At 36.0% G+C, this 15,451-nt stretch overlaps 1 protein-coding gene across 4 annotated transcripts in view; it reads right to left on the bottom strand.

Moving 5' to 3' along the window:
• Window positions 1-15,451, bottom strand: part of Hem (Nck associated protein 1 Hem) — a 74,631-nt gene that overhangs the window by 54,955 nt on the left and 4,225 nt on the right. The window lies entirely within an intron of this gene.

The following is a 15,451-nucleotide window of genomic DNA, read 5'->3' as shown; positions in this document are numbered from 1 at the left end:
AAATATTTGATTTATATAGCAATTATTTAAAAGGGCATAACGGAAGAATTAAATAAATATGAGATTTCAAAATCGACGTAGGGACAAGGTGAATACACAACTTGATTACTCTTTTATGCTCTTTCCAAACATCCTAATCAATTTACTGATGGTCCCTATATAGTAAATTGAATCCCCTCCTGTTGGTCCTGTATACAGCCATAGTAATGTATTTCATCATTATGTCAATCCAGTCATAGGGTATAGCTCCAACATTGAACTATTTATTTTCTTGGTCTGTAAGTATAAACTAAGTGAATTGATTATCATACCAAGAAGTCAATGGTAACGAACTATAAGTAAGGAGTGATGCAGCTCAATAGTAACCAAATCTCAAAGAAACAAAGTTTTGATGACAATAGATATTGCCCAATTTTTAGAAAAGGGGGAAAACACCCCCAAAAAATGCTAGGCATTCATGCACAGAAGGTTTGCGGACGTTTTGAGAGAGAGATTTTGCTTTTTTTTTTCATTTTTTCATTTGCCGAAGCTATGCAAGTGGGAAACCGGGCGTTTGCTCAATTTAAATATTAAAATCTGTGGCCCTTCAAAAATAAGCAGGTGATACCAGTCAAAGGTGATGGAAGTAATTATGAAGTTTTCTGTTAAGGAACAGACGAAATTAAAATAGTAGGCCTAACGTCCGAGAATATATGGGTTTACGTGGAGAAATATGAAGAAGCGCTGAGAGATGGCAGAAAAAATGTTCAGAGAGCGATAAGGCTGTGTACAGAGGACTCGGAAGGTTTAGCCGGGGATTTATCTGAGTCGGTTAACTTGATGCAGTCAGAAATTGTTAACCTTCGTGACGGCATACAGGATGAAATTCGTAGGAGAGTGGAAGAACAGTGCAGTAGATTAGGGAGTTCTCCGGTGACACAGATTAAGTCAGATTTTCTTGATACTGTTACGCAAGCTGTCTATGAGGCGATCGATCTGCAATTCAAGGGTAAATTTGAACTGCTTGAGAAATCACTTGGCGATTTGCGGGCGAGAATTGTTCAAAATGGCGCTAAGCTCCAAAAGCTTGAAACTAAGCTGGATGATATAAACCAGTCTTCTCTTCTGACTAAGGTCATTTTATCTGGGATAGACTCTCCCGCGCGTGATTTTCCTCACCTTGTTGAGAAAGTATTAGCTCGACTTAACAGTGAAATGGGACTTAATCTTGATAAATCCGTTGTCAAGGGTGCAAGGCGTTTGGGAGGTGCCTCGGAAATAAAAACTCCGATTGAACTTACATTTTTCACTGAGGCATCTGCAGTTGAGATCCTGCGCAATCGCAAGAATTTGAAAGGTTCCCGAATCTATGTAAATGAGGCTCTAACCAGAGAAAGGCAAGAAATCTACAAGCTTGCGCGCAATAAGTTTGAATTGAAAAATGTATGGACTTTACGAGGTGTGGTTTATGTCAAGTGTGGTTCGCAAATCATTCCGTGTAAAACGATTTCCGACGTAGTTCAGATTCGTAATGTGTCATATGAACCTGTCTTCTAAACTAAGAAGCTGTGAATTTTTCTTTTCTTTTTTTGTTTTATGGATCGTTTTCAGTGTTCTCTTGATTCTCGTTTGAAATTAGATGTTATTCTTAATTCAGCTACCGGAAGTGATAAAGATATGCCTTATGTAAATAATCTACCTGAATGTGATTATTCTTCAGGCGAGTTTCTATCGGATAAAACAAAAAGTTGTGATTTTCCGATCAGATCGTTACATGTAAATGCCCGGGGGATACAAAGTGCATTCAATGAACTGAAGCTTTTGCTTGCATCTAGTCCTATAGACAGTGTTGGAGTTTGTAAAACTTTTTTGTCTGCTAATACACCCCTTACAATGTTAAATCTGCCTGGGATGAAGTGTATTTCACGTACAAGGTGTCAGAATGCGAGAGAAGGTCAGATGCTGTATATTCGCGATGACTGGTCTTTTAGTATTTTCAGTATTTTTTCTGTATTTGATGAAGGGTTATATGAGACTATTTTTGTTGAAGTTGTACCTTTGGGCTGTGATCCATTTATTTTCGGGTCTGTTTATCGATCTCCGTCGGGTAACCCATAAATATTTTTTTAAGTTTTTGAACCGCTGTTGAAAAATCTGGAAGCGTTGAAAAAACCGGTTATTATTTCGGGTGATTTTAATTTTGATCTTTTGAATCTCGATGTTGGAAATAATAAGGAGTTTTTAACTATTATGTTGTGTTCTAATTTTCTTCCAAGTATTTCTCTGCCGACAAGAGTTACAGCTAACACAGCTACATTATTAGATAATATATTTTTTTTCTCCTGTTTTATTTGATGCTGAAAAATCGTCAGTAATTTTGTCTGATATGTCAGATCATTTTCCGGTGAGTGTTCTTTTAAATTTAAATAATAGCAATAAACAACATCGAGATTCAACAATGGATAATTCAAAAAAGCGATATACATGGATTGATTGTAAAGTTCTACGTCAGTTAATTGGTGACCATGATTGGAGTTCGGTTTATGGCTGAGATGACACAAATTCTGCGTTTTCAGATTTTATTGATCAAATGATGCGACTGCGGGATCGGGCTTCTTCAACACGAGTTTCGCATGGACAGTTTGCACAGAAATTTGACCCATAGATTACTGAAGGTATTTTGACATCGTTAAAACATAAAAATGGAAAATTTAAGATTTATTTTAAATTTAAGACACCCGAGCCGTTTTAATAAATCGAATTTTTTAGGAAAAAGCTAAAATCAAATATCATAAATGTTTATATAAAAAATAATAAAGATAAATTTTTGTAGTATAAATAGGATATTTTAAAAAAAATGCAAATGATAAATGAAAAGATACGTCCTCATAGTCGTAAGAATACTAGTGTTAATTGCCTTGTTTTAAATGGGGAAAATGTTACAGAGCCCAATGAAATTTTAAATGCTTTTGTAGATTATTTCAGTAATATTGGTTCTAGACTTGCATTGACTATGAATATGCAACTGAATTCCCCCTCTGTTCCAGTTAATGAGCAACATGCGGAAAATTCGTTTTCTTTTTCTGAGATTAAGCCTCATGAGATTGAAAAAGTTATTCTGAAGCTTAAATGGAGTTTTTCTAAGGACGAATTTGGATTTTCGGCTCAAACCGTTAAGCAAATAGCGTCAAGCATTTCACCTTTGCTGGCACATATTTTTAATTTATCACTTATGCATGGGGTTTTTCCTGAACTTTTAAAAAAAGCAAATGTTATAGCATTACCTAAAGCTGGGAGTTCAACTGACCCTTCAGATTATAGAGGCATTTCTCTACTTTCGGTTTTAAGCAAAATTTTGGAAAAACTTGCAAATAGTCAATTACAAAAATATATATTTGATAGTAAGATTTTACATACGTCTCAATATGGTTTTATAAAAGGAAAGTCAACTGTACTGGCAATTCATGAGCTTTTACTAAATATTAATGATTCACTAGATGATGGTCAACACGCGTTGGCAATTTTTCTTGATGTCGTAAAGGCGTTTGACACCGTAAATCATTCGTTGCTTCTTTTTAAACTAAAGTCGTGTGGGTTTTCAACACAAGCTGTTAATTTTTTTTCATCTTACCTTCCTGGGAGACGACTAGATTGTGTTGATAAATCTCGTGATCTCTGTTCCGAAACTTTTCCAATTAATTACGGAGTGCCTCAGGGCTCTGTTCTTTGGCCTATTCTATTTATTCTTTTTATAAATGATTTGCCAGAAGTTTTGCCTCTTTGTAAAATTATAATGTTTGCTGATGATGTAGTAATTTTTGCTTCTCACCGGGACCTATCAGTTCTTTTCCAGAACCTTGGAAGTACGTTACTAACTGTATCTGATTGGTATTCACGGAATTTACTAGCTCTTAATGAAAAAAAATGCCAGTATATGTTATTTTCGCGAACTGGATCAGTAGTGTCAGATACCTTCTCTCTTTTTTGAATGGTCTTGAATTAAGACGGGTGGATCAGTTCAAATATCTTGGGATTATTTTGGATGAAAATTTGTCGTTTCATAATTATGTAAAAACACTGTCGTTAAAAATTTCCCGAAATATTGGCCTGCTCTCTCGTCGTTGTCACTTTTTTCCTAAATCTATTCTAAAATCTATTTATTATTCTTTTGTCCACCCAAATTTTATCCATTGCATTTCGGTTTGGGCATCTACCTTTCCGTCTGCTTTCAAATCTCTTCAAATACTTCAGAATAAAGCAATGAGGATTCTTTTTAATATTGATTGCAGAACTTCAGTTAGACACCTATATGGGACTTCAGGAATTTTCTCTTTGGACCAATTTCATTTAATTTCTATCTCTAGTATTTGTCATGATTATCAATATAGTAATTTACCTGTAAATTTCTCCGGCATTTTCTCAACTAATTCTCAATTTCATAATTATCCTACTACGCATCGTTCAGACTTTTCGTGCGAAATTCGCCCGAGATCGAGAGCGGGATTCAGCATCCGTCACATTGGCCCAAAAATCTGGAACTCAATTCCTGCATCAGTTCGAGAATGTAGCAACAAGCGACATTTTCTAAGACTGGTGAAGAAATATCTTATGACATGCTAAGCATTTTTTTCATTAGGATTTTTTTTTTCGTTGTTGTAAAATTTAGTTAGAAAATGGCTGTGTATTTTCGTTGGCAATATTTTCAGCGCTAAAGTATGCCACCAGGCATGTGCGCTGTTTTGTGACATTTATTTATGTACGTGTTATAAATAAAAATATTCTACTCTACTCTACTCTAAGTGACCAAAAACATTGGAGGTCAGCAAGCCTCCCTCCCACACTAATTTTTTCCCCAAAGTCACCCAATCAAAATTTTGAGATAGCCATTTTTTTAAGCATAGTCGAAAAATCTTATAGCTATGACTTTGAGGATAATTTGACCCCCCCCCCCCACCCACAGTCCCTGGAGGAAGGGCTGCAAGCTAAGAACTTTTCCTATTATTTCCATATAGTATTGGTTATTGCAAAGTATACATACATTTTTCAGGGGGGATTTTTCTGGGGGAGGGGAGGGGGGTTATGTGGGAGGATTGTTCTATTATGGAGTTTTTTGTGGGGAAGGAAATTTTCCATGGAGGGGAAGCCTGATTTCCCAGCATTATTTAAAAACAATCAGAAATAAAGAAAACGGTTTTTTTCAAATGAAAGTAAAGAGCAACATTAAAACTTAAAAAGGACAGAAATTATTATGCATGCGAGGGGTGTCACCCTCTCCTCAATACCTTGCTCTTTATGCTAAAGTTTGATTTTTTGTTCACTTATTTAAGAATGACTCCTGAATCACAAAGGCCATTTAATTCGAATAATAAACTCTTTCAAAAGTTCTATAAAAACTTTATTGTAAAGAGCAAGCTATTGAGGAAAGGACGACCCCCCTCATATACTAGTTTCTGCCACTTTAAAATTTTAATGTTGCTCCTTACTTTTAGTGGAAAAAAACTATTTTTTTATATATTTAATTTAGCATAAGAAAGGAATGAACTAAAGAATTAGAAAGAAAAAAATTAGCATAACAAGGAAAAATCTATTGCTGATAATCTGTTTATTGAATACTTCAGGAATAATAGCCAGTATCAAGTAATTGACCAATCAATCCCCTCTTTACTAGAGTTGATAATCAAAAACAACCCAGGTTTGCAAGAGAGCACTAACTACCTCCCTCCTATTGGTGCCAGTACACACCTGCAACTGCTTCAATCTACTGTTAAGTCAATAAACAAGAAACTGCACCAAACCAACATATACAAAACTATAGCAGAGTCATGGAGTTACTACAGGCTGTAGTATAGGACCAAGCAATTGTCAAGGATGATACTGACTTAGCCTTGCAGAATCTAAAGGATAATCTGCTGTAAGCTGAGAAGATATGCATTTCAAGTTCATCTGTGTAGTTGCCTAAAACACTGCCTCACCTAAATTGACCTGTCAAAAGGGCCATGGACCATAAGAAGAAGACTTTCTCAATGTATAAAAAGTGCAAATGTACATGCCACTGCGAGCAATCTGCAAAAGCATGAAATAGCCTGAGGCAGCTGAATAGACACCTCTTGTCAAATTATGAAGACGATTTGGCATCCAACATCAAAGACAACCCAAACAAGGTTCTTGAGATATGTGTCAGTCGAAAATAAGAATAGATAGACTATACCATTCCAGCTCAACCAAAAAGCCAAAAATCAGAAATCCAAAGGGCAGTGCAAATTTGTTGAGCAGCACATTGGCATCCAATTTCTCCTTGGACCCCTCACAGAGCCACTATGCCTTATCCCTAAGCCCCTTGAGCACCCAATACCAAAAATTTACATTACCACAGGCAAGACTAAGAAAAGGATGAACAAACTAGACCCCAACAAAGCTAGGGGCCCAGATGGCATACATCCAAGGCTGCTTAAGGAACTTTCTGACATAGTAGTTGAGCCACTCTGTTCACTACTCAAGCTGTACCTCAAAACCAAGAACCTACCTACAGACTGGCAGACAGCCATAATAACTCCAATATTTCAGAAAGGATGAAGAAATCAGCTACAGAACTACCAACCCATTAACTTCACTTCAGTTGTTGGCAAGCTTATCAAAGTGACAGTTAACAACGCTATCATAGAACATATGACAAAGAATGGCCTCCTTTTTAGTGGTCAGCATGGCTTCAGGAAAGGCATGTCAATTGAAGCAAACGCAATACAATCCTGACTATAACAGACCTGCTAGAGCAGGGTTTACCTATTGATGTATTCCTCCTGGACCAGGCTATGACCTTCAAAAAATGTATCATCAATACCTACCTATAAAGCTGTCTGCGTATCAGGTAGATGATGACATTGACCCATGGATCCATAACTTTCTATCTGACAGAACCCAGTTGGTACTGTATATAATGGAAAGAGGTGACCTCATTTACTCCACACCATTTCATGTCAAGAGTGGTGGCCCCCAAGGAACCAAACTAGGCCCAACACTAACCTCTGCATAAATGACACTCCTGAGGTGGTTAAGAACATCTTGGAATTATATGTGGATAATTTGAAATACTTGGAATCAGCAGCTACCACAAAAAACTACTCTTCTCTACAAGAAGACCTCATTACCCTCTTTTTAAGGGCAACACCATGGACACTTGAGTTTAAACCAAGCAAATGCAGAATCCTACATCTTGGTCAAAATAAACCCTGTCATGGCTATCTTATGGTTATCTCTGCAGATGCTGATATTCCAATTCAGAGTGCTGAGGAAGATTGTGATCTTGGGATAATCATTGACAACAAGCTCAAATATCACAGTTCACTGTCAGATGCAAGCTGTAAAGGCAAGCAAGGTCCTTGGTTTGACCAAGCACCCAGTGATGAGTCACCATCCTAGAGTCATCTAGAAGCTCTACAAAGCCCTTGTTCATCCTCATCTTGTGTTTACTGATAAAAAGCACACATAGCTGTATCCATAAGTTGGCATAGCCTGCTCTCAAACTCAGACCATGCTTAGTGAGGGTGGACCCTCATATGTTACTGGTGACCTCTAAAAGGCTTTGCTGGATAATATGTCTTCTGAGCTTATAACTTATAAGAGTTAGTCAGGTCACATTTGTCATGTATTGCCACATACCTTTATCTACATTTCAAGAATATGTACATCTTCCCTTAGTCATCAGACCCCCTTAATCCTCAGTTTTTTAAATTATGAGCAAGCATTTCATTCAGCTGAAAAAGGAGCTTCAGCAAAAGGTCCAATCCTTGTGTGGTATACCAGATAAATAAATTGAAGTGATTAGTGCTATATAGCCTACACAAATGACTATAGTACTATATAGCCTAAAATCATGGCAGAAAATGAGGTTGGTCACTGGTTTTGTATTGAATCAAGAGTTAAGAAGGGTTGCAGTCTTTCCCCCATCCATGTGGAACATTTTGAAGGACTTTGTCTTAAGAAGTACAACAAAGGTAATGGGAGAACACAGAATCCATTTGAGAAGCAAAAACTCTCCTGGATATAAATTACTCTGATGATTTGAGCAACCTAGATGCAAATGCTAGCAAAATGAATGAATCTTTGAAGGTTTTGACAGTTCAGGGTCAAAAATGGGTTTGAAAATTAATGTTGAGAAGACTCAGTCACTAAGACTGGGATTAAGTGAAAGTGAAGAGGTGATGTTGGGTAACAAGGACTTTGATCAAATGGACAGCTTTACCTACCTAGGTTGATGCCTTTTTGATATTTGAAAGTGATAGGGGGGGGGACAGCCCCCCCTTCTGTCTATCATTTCCCCAGATACATCTACATCTGGAAATTATGGCTTTGAGGATGACAACACCCCCCCCAAATCCCTCAGGGCAAGGGTTGTAAGTTATTTCCTGGGGGCATATAAGGTTTTTATAGAAAGGGTGGCTTTATAAACCTCAGGGGGGGGGGCATTGGATTGGTAATCAGAAGTTCTAGTGCCCTTTTTAAGAGTCAAAGTGATCAAAGGGCAGACGCCCCCCCCAAATGTCATATTTTCCCAAAATGCATCTGATAGAAATCTTGAGATAGACATTTGTTCAAAAAAAGGTCAAAAGATCATAGGCAGCACAATTGTGCTGCCTAAGTAAAGAGCAAAGTGGACAAAACGTACTACTTTTTTTTTTTGGACCAGAGCACTTTGTGTAGAAAGAGTTGTTGTAGAAACTTTGTAAAAAGCCCCCCCCCTCCTGCCCATCATTTTCCTAGATATATCTACATCTGGAAATTATGGCTTTGTGGATAACACCCCCCCCCCACCAGCCCTCAGGGCAAGTATTGTAAAATATGTCCAGCGGGCATATAAGGTTTTTATTAAAAGGGTGGCTGTATAAATCTCAGGGGGGGGGTCATTGTATAGGAAATCAGAAGTTCTAGTGCTCTTTTTAAGAGTCAAAGTGATGAGAGAGCAGACGCCCCACCCCCCACATGTCATATTTTCCCATAATGCATCTGATAGAAATCTTGAGATAGACATTTGTTAAAAAAATAGTCCAAAGATCATAGGCAGCACAATTGTGCAGCCTAAGTAAAGAGCAAAGTGGGCAAAATGTACTACTTTTTTTTTAGACCAGAGCACTTTGTATAAAAGGAGTTAATGTAAAAACTTTGAAAGGGGCTCATTTGATTGGAAATTGAAAGTTTTATTGCCTTTTCTATAAGTCAAAAGTGATTGGAGGGAAACCACCCCCCTCCCCTGCAGCCATCATTTCTCCAAATACAACCAGTCAAAATTTTGAGATTTTGCCATTTTGTTCAGCATAGTTGAAATGTCCAGTATTTATGGCTTTGTATTAGAACCCCCCCCCCCTCCCCCCAGACACATCAGGACAGGAGTTGTAAGTTATGCCCCAGGGACATATAAGGTTTTTATGGAAAAGGCAGTTGCATAAACTTTGGAGGGGGCTCATTGAATTTAAAATTGAAACTTCTAGTGCCCTTATTAATAGCCAAAAGTGATTGGAGGGCAACCAGCCATTGTGTTAAGCATATTTGAAAGGTCCAGTAAGTATGTCTTTGACAACCCCTCCCACTACTCTCAGGGCAAGGGCTATGAGTTATATTGATTGCCCATTGTTAACATTTAAGGTTTGTATAGAAAGGGTGGTTGCATAAACTTTGGATGTGGCTCTTTCAATCAGAAATCACAAGATCTGGTGATCCTTTTTAAGAGTTAAAAGTGATAGTAGGACAACTAGCCCCCACCACAAGTTTAATTTCTCCAAATGCATCCAATAGAAATTTTGATATTGCCATTTTGTTCAAAATAGCCTAAAGGCCATTTTAAAAGGTCCATGGGGTTGATACACCCCCTCAGAAACTAGAGGCAAGGGTTTTAAGTTATACGCAGAAGGAACATAAAGTTTTTATGAAATGGGTGGTTGTATAAACTTTGAATAGGGCTCATTTGAATGGAAATTGGAAGTTTTGGTGCTCTGTTTAAGAGACAAACGTGAATCAAGGGCAACCAGCCCCCCTCCCATGACCATCACTTTCCAAAACAAACATCCAATCAAAATTTTGAGACGTCTACTTTCTTCAGCATTGGTGAAAGAACCTGCAATTATGACTTTGTGGATGTCAACCCCCTCACAACCCCCAGAACAAGGAATGCGAGTTTGGCAATTCATTCACTGTTTATATATAGTAAGCCTATATGCTATTAAGAAAGGTATGTATGCTTGACTTTTACTTTCCAAAAAGGCAAAGTGTGTTCATATGAGCCTAAATCCAAAGACACTATGTGCATGCACATAGTCAAAAGAGTGTATATCAAGAATGGATTTGAGTATTAAGTTGGAACTTTTAGGAAATGCTTAAAGGGATAGATCAATTGACCAAAAGCCAACTGCTACATTTCCTAATGCTACTACTGCTGATACTTCAACTACTACCTCTATTTTAACTAATTGTAAGGCTAAGAGCATTAAGATGAAAATCACAAAAGTATATAAATATAGAGGTTAAGAAAAAGATATATCAGCAATTTCATAGCAACGGCTGATTCTATCAAGTTGAAATATCCAGGATTTAACAAAAATAATGTTCAAATCAACAAAAGGCAATGCATACGTATGCTATTAATGCTACCATTACAGTTACTGTAACTAACGACGCTAAGGTTATTAAGGTGAAATTTTTAGGGAATGTTTAGGAGGGGTTTTCAATGAAACAAAAAAACTATATGCATGCATGTTTTCAAAAGGGTACATAAGCAATTTCATAAACAGCACTGCTCTATTGAAGCTGGAAATATCATTCAAACTTTTAAAGGAGCTAATTCGATTAAGGATTAAAAGTTCTAGTGCCCTTTTTAAGAGTAAAATGAGACTGGAGGGCAAGAGCCCCTCCACCCAAATCCATTCATTTTCTAAACATATCCAATCAAAATTTCAAGACAACTGTTTTGTTCAGCATAATAGAACAGTCAAGCTGCTATGTCTCTAGGGATATTGGGTATGTCAACCTTCAACAATTATGCAATTGGTCCATTATGCTTTAAAATAAATGATGCTTTAAAACTAAATATAAAGGAACTGTGTGTGTTTACCAATAAGAAACCTCAGCAATATATACAGGGGGTATTAATTTGTAACTTTTGGAGCTACTACTATTACTACCTCTGCTCTTAAAATTTAAATAAATGAAAATAGTATAAGTGTATCCAGGTTGTCAAAGAACATAGAACAAATTTCTTCAGGTGAACTTGAGAAGTTTTATTTTTCAGGTCAACTTGAGCAGGTATAAACTTAAATTAAACACTATTATTTTTGTCACAATTGAAAACTGCTGGAAAAGATTCTCCAACATATAAATAGCAAAATAGACTATGGATTCTTATAGAAATTGAATAAAAAAAAACAAGTTTTTTTTAACTGAAAGTAAGGAACAATGTTAAAACGTATAACAAACAGAAATTATTCCATATATGAAAGGGGCTGTGCCCTCCTCAATGCCTTGCTCTTTATGCTAAAGTTTTTTATTGTTTAAAAAAAATAGAGTTGTGAGAAAGTCAAACTTTAGCATAAAGAGCAAGGCATTGAGGAGGGCACAGCCCCTTTCATATATGGAATAATTTCTGTTTGTTTCAAGTTTTAACGTCATCCCTTACTTTCAGTTAAAAGAAACTTGTTTTTTTTTATTGAATGTTTTTGAATTAATGCAGGTTTTGATTTTGGCTCACTGTATATGAATAATCAAAACAAAATTTGCATATTAATTTTACTTTTTTTTTGGTTAAATGGCTTTCTTGAAACTTGTTTAATTTTATTTACAAACATTTTTATTAGTAATAAACATATGTAACTTAAACATTAACTTATGTAACTAACTTCTATATTCATGGATTTTTAATATGTGTATTAGAAGGTTTGCCCCCTAGTCAATACCTTGCTCTTTAAGCTAAAATTTTGAATTTTGTTCCAATTCTTTAAAAATTACCCCTTAATCACAAAGGCCATTAATTAGAATAAATAGCTCTTATGAAAGTGCTAAAAAATCTTTGACTTAAAGAGCAAGGTATTGATTAGGGGGTGAACCCAATCATATATGCAATATTTTCTGTTCATTTTCAGTTTTGATGTTGCTCCTTACTTTCAGTTGAAAAACTTGTTTTTTTAAATTTAATTTCTGATCTTTTTCTTTAATAATGCTGGGAAATCTGGCACCCCCTTCCCCCATGAAAACTTCCTTCATGGAAAGATCCTCCCATATAACCCCCAACCCCCCCCACCTACCAGAAAAAATCCTCCCCGAAAACGTTTGTATACTTCCCAATAACCAATACTATATGTTAACATTGGGTAAAGTTCATAACTTTCAGCCCTCCCCTTGGGGACTTTGGGGGATTAAGTCATCCTAAAAGACATAGTTATCATATTTTTGACCATGCTGAACAAAATGGTTATCTCAAAACTTTGATCAGGTGGCTTTGGGAAAAAAAATGAGCATGGCAGGGGGTCTAATTGCCCTCCATTTTTTGGTCACTTAAAAAGGGCACTAGAACTTTCAGTTTCTGTTCCAATGAGCCCTCCCATGATATTCTAGGATCACTGGGTTGATATGATCACCCCTGGGAGTTTGTTACTTACAGTTTGTTACCACAAACTGTTTGAAAAAAACCCAAAAAATATAAATCATTATTTTTCTACATGAAAAAGACTTCTGTATGTCAATAGAAAACAGAAATTAATTTATTTTTTTCCCCAAAACAAGTTTTTCAAAGAAAAGAAAAGAGCTCCAATAAGCCAAAAATCAGCAGAAATAAAGTCAAATAACTTTCCAAGTGTAAAACTACCACAAATCATAATTCAATAAATAACTGAAACTCAAAACAAACAGAAATTACAATAAATAACCAAGCCAAACTAAAAACAAGCAAAAATTAACATCAGTGGGTGCTGACAACCCCATGCCTTTTCAAGACCAGAACATAACTTGCACATTACTGACAAAAAAAATTACCTTGGATTGTCAGTTAAATACACATATGCTGACATTTATTATTTAAAGTTTTTATTTTTTATTTATTAAATGTAAAAAGTGAAAACATTTTAAATGTATTTTGTTCATAGCTTTTGCTAATTGGGTGATTTCAGCCCTTTGAAAATAAACCTGTCAATTTTCCATGATTTTGTCCTGGCCAAAAGTCCTAAGAGTTTGAATCAAGAAAAGCTTGAAACATTGGCAAATTGTGATGAAAATAGTTAAATGATAGGGAAATCATGTAGATTTTGAGACATCAGGAAGGGGCTGGGACCAAAACTCCCTACCTTGTTCATATTCCTAGTATGTTTTGTTTGGTTATAGATCTAATTTATATTTATTATAATCTTTGCCAGTTGTTTACTTTAAAATTTTTTGCTATGATAACAGTTTGATATGGTAACAACAGTAAATCTTACAGTTTACAGCAGACCCATTAATGGGATTGAGAATTGTTAACATTACAAATAGACCACTGAAATCTAGGATGGAACTGCAAAAGACTAGCCACTCATATACATGGGGTAAATCAGGCCCACATGTCCAAACTCACCATGTACAGGGCAAATCAAACACATTGGAGTTACCCCAAATGGGGGGTTCCTGGGGTAGATCCAGCACCCCTGGATTTACCTGAGCAGAAAACTGATGTTCCACTATGGCACATACAAACTATTAACAAAAGTTTAAAATTTGCATTGTTTTTCTGAAAACAGAGGGATCCTCTATTATGTATTTGTGTGAAATAACTTTTATTTCTATATGTACAGGATTTACTTGGGGGATGTCAGATTTACCCTAGACTCAGGGTAAGTTAGCCCTCCCCAAGATGAGTTACTTTGCTGAAGTAGCTTATGGAAACAACAAAACTTAAAACTTTCTGGATTTTAAAGAATATTACTAGTATGACCAAGAGCAACATTAAATAGTTTTCATTGTGACAACAATTCAAAAAACTTTGGGACTAAATTAAGCTAAAAAAAAAATTATAAGGGGTTGGACTTACCCCAGTTCACCCTATATTTGTTAATCAAGTTATAACCCAACACCAGTCACTTTAGAAGGTCTAGCAAAGAGCAACAAAGCTTTCTTTGGCCAAACAACAGATCCCCTATGAGCAAGAACTAGAAAAGCTTGGCCTCCCTACATTAACATATCATAGAAAGAGGGGAGATGTCATCCTAGCATTCAAGATAATGAAAAGTGACATAATCAAGCATATTCTTGGTAAAAAAAAGGAATGGCCTACACCAGAACAAGAGGTCACCCCAAGAAATTGTGTCAAGAACTCTGCAGAAAGTTAAACATGGGCTATTTTTAAAATTTTGGCAACTATGGACTGTTTTACCTTTTGGGACCTCATTTATGGCTTAAAATGGAGCAAAATTCTAGTTTAGCTACTTTTTGCTATCTTGGAAACAGGTTAGGTTAGAAAAATCAAACTTTCAGTGATGAGTCCAGGTTTAAAAACATACTCTGGGAAAGTATTTCCAAGCTTCGATGTTAACCCTCTTTTGATTTCTAAGTCTTGGAAAATAGCCAATTTGATAGGTCTATGCCTATTGAAATTTTGACAAAACAATATTTCACCTTAATTTTTCAGTTAGCCTATCAGTTTCTTTTTCTCTGGTTTTAGTTCTGAAAATGTAATTCCTGTTATTTGAGTAGAGCTTTAAGCCATATCAATGGGTCTTTTCTAAATTTAGGAGATGTATTTGCAGATCTTTACAACCTCATAAATTGGGATTGAATAACCTAAAGTTGTGAAGCTGAAAACAGTTTTGATGCAGGCTACTTTATATAGGCTAAGCAGAAGTTCTATTTTGCAAGGTTTCATTTTTATAACAAAAAGATTTGTAAAGGTCATCAAAGGCCAGGGCCATCTAGAGGGAGAAGGAGTGGCAGCAGATATTTCAAAATAGCCTACCTTCCCAGGACATATTTTAAACTAAAAACCAATCCCTGAAAGTTTCATTTTCCTAACCTAACCCCTTTCTAAGACAGAAAAAAGTAACTAAACTAGAATTTTACCCAAAATGGAATTTACCCTAGAAACAGTTATTGAACTATGAAAGAGCATAAAGAAAGACACCAAGTAGCCTAATGTACTCACTTTTATCCTGGCTGAATTATGTTGTAAAGTCTAAATTTACCAACAAATCTTTTATATGTCAATCATGAAAGGAAGCATGATAATCTGATTAATGGAAACATCCCCTAGTCTAGGCCTATAATAAATTAAGAATTTCACTGTCTTATTGTTTTCTTTAAGTTTTTAGAAATTCCTAGAGTTAAATTTGAGACCTTCAAGGGGGTAGGGCTGCATTGTCAGAAAACCAACCAAGATGTTTGGAAACAGCTACCATAAGATAAGGAATCTAGAGGTAGCCTATTACTTTAATTGAGATGTTTTCTGTAGAGGAGCTCCTCTCCTATGGTG

This window comes from Artemia sp. Qi Xiang Cuo, chromosome 11 (genome assembly GCF_049724085.1).
Source record: "Artemia sp. Qi Xiang Cuo chromosome 11, ASM4972408v1, whole genome shotgun sequence".
NCBI classification, from domain to species: domain Eukaryota; kingdom Metazoa; phylum Arthropoda; class Branchiopoda; order Anostraca; family Artemiidae; genus Artemia; species Artemia sp. Qi Xiang Cuo.
Note: the sequence above shows the minus strand (reverse complement) of the source record. Positions and strands in the feature narration are given on the sequence as shown.